The 2053-nt window shown below is 41.1% G+C and overlaps 1 non-coding gene across 1 annotated transcript; it reads right to left on the minus strand.

Moving 5' to 3' along the window:
• Positions 1-863: 863 nt before the first annotated feature.
• Positions 864-969, minus strand: LOC141603352 (small nucleolar RNA R71). Its single transcript, XR_012525233.1, has one exon. It is a non-coding gene; the product is annotated as a small nucleolar RNA R71 (small nucleolar RNA).
• Between the last annotated feature and the right edge of the window lie 1084 nt (positions 970-2053).

Below are 2053 nucleotides of genomic sequence, written 5' to 3' on the forward strand. Positions count from 1 at the left end.
GAAATCTCATTTCAACTCCCGTCCCTTGGGATCCGACCTTTACTTGCCTCTTTACTAATTGTAGAGTTGTTTGTGGAGCTATAAATTGTGTTTTGATTCGACCGTGACCAACGACCACATCTTAATTTGTGAACACTTAGCGGGATCGCATCAAAAATGGCGCCGTTGCCGGGGACGGTGTTTGTTTGATTTAGATTTCTTTTTATTGTCATTAGTTGTGTCTTTCTTCGCCTTGAGGAAGTAAAACTCCTCAAGGTTTGTTCTAATTGTTTTTGAGTTGTTTGATATTTTGCATGTCTAGAAGGTTACAAGGTGATTTGTTACCTTTTGACCGTGAAATCGAAAGAACCTTGACGAACAATAGGAGACTTGTTAGGAGGAATTTGAGAGGTGTTGGTGAAGTTGTTCAACCCACTAGTGAGTTTGTCAATCCTTTCGCAATAGAAGGAGAAGAGAACCCATTACACAATACCCCACAAAATCCACCTACAATGCCAAAATTCTCGTCACACTCCGTACCCACCGAGGAGAATCTACCAAATGGTACTCCTACACCGCAACATCTCACCGGAAATTTTATTGCCAAGTCCGCCTTCATCCAACTAGTTGAGAGGAGCCAATTTGGGGGGATGCCTAGTGAGGACCCTCATTCTCATATGGAAACCTTTTGCGACTATTGTGATGCTATCTCTCAAACGGGCGTGACTCAAGACCAAATTAGATGGGTCTTATTTCCTTTTTCCTTAATCGGCACCGCAAAGCAATGGTTGAAGGGCCTTGATAAGGCCACCCTTGGAATAGATTCTTGGAAGAAGTTGGCTCTAGCTTTCTACAAAAAATTCTACCCACCGGAAAAGACCAACATGCTAAGAGCTCAATTACGGGTTTTAAGCAAAGGGATGAAGAGTCTTTGTATGAAGCTTGGGAGCGGTTCAAAGGAATTTGTCGCTCATGTCCTCACCATGGACTTAGCGAATGGTTTTTGGTGCAACAATTTTGGAATGGTTTATATGAAGATTCTAGGAGCATTCTCAATATGGGATCAAATGGAATGTTCACCGAAGTTGATGACAATCAAACATGGAACAAGATTGAGGAAATGGTGGTCCATAACTCACAATATAGTAGACCTCGCAAGACTACTAGAGGAGGAAAGCATGAAGTAGACTCCGTTACTCAATTGGGTGCTCAACTTAGTGCTCACATTGACACAATCAACTTGAAGTTTGAACAAGCTATGGCTAGACTTGAGGAAAACTCAAAATCATCAAAGCATCATGTTAATGCCATGACGGCATCCTCATCAATCCCAAGTGGGATATGTGAGAATTGTGGAACTTTGGGACATGACCAAGGTGAATGTAGGGGAACAAATGAACAAGTGAATGCTTTCCAAGCATACAAGAGTGGTACCCCTTATTCCAACTTTTACAATGAAAACACCAAATTCCATCCAAATCTCTCATACAAAAGCCAAAATGTTCAAAACCCTCAAACAACATACACTCCACCACCCATGAGAAACCAAAATCAAAGACCCTTTTACAATCAAAACCAAGGTTACCAAAATCAAAATCCATACAATCACCAAAATGACCAAGGTTTTGATGTCCAAAAAGCGGTCCTCCAAATGCAAAAGAACCAACAAGAATTTTTCACTCAAATGCAAAAAGATAGCCAAGCAAAGGAAACCACCATCAACAACATTCTAGCTCACACCAAGATGTTGGAAACACAATTGACTCAACTAGCATCTTCAAGCTCACAAAAACAAAAGGGGCAATTACCACCTCAAAGTAATCCCCCTAGACATGAAACGGTTAGTGCCATTCACTTGAGAAGTGGTACAAGGTATGAAGCATCAAAGAAGCAAGTTGAGGATGAAGTTGTGGAAGCTAGTGAAAAGGAAGAAATTGTGCAAAACTCCAAAGATGGAGAATCATCAAAAGAAGAAAGTTCAAAGAAAAATGAAGACAAGGCCAAGGAGAAGGAGCCCATCGTGATTAGACTTCCTTTTCCAAGTCGTCAAGCCAAGCCCAAATTTGATGATCAA

This window comes from Silene latifolia, chromosome 9, assembly GCF_048544455.1.
Source record: "Silene latifolia isolate original U9 population chromosome 9, ASM4854445v1, whole genome shotgun sequence".
Taxonomy (NCBI): domain Eukaryota; kingdom Viridiplantae; phylum Streptophyta; class Magnoliopsida; order Caryophyllales; family Caryophyllaceae; genus Silene; species Silene latifolia.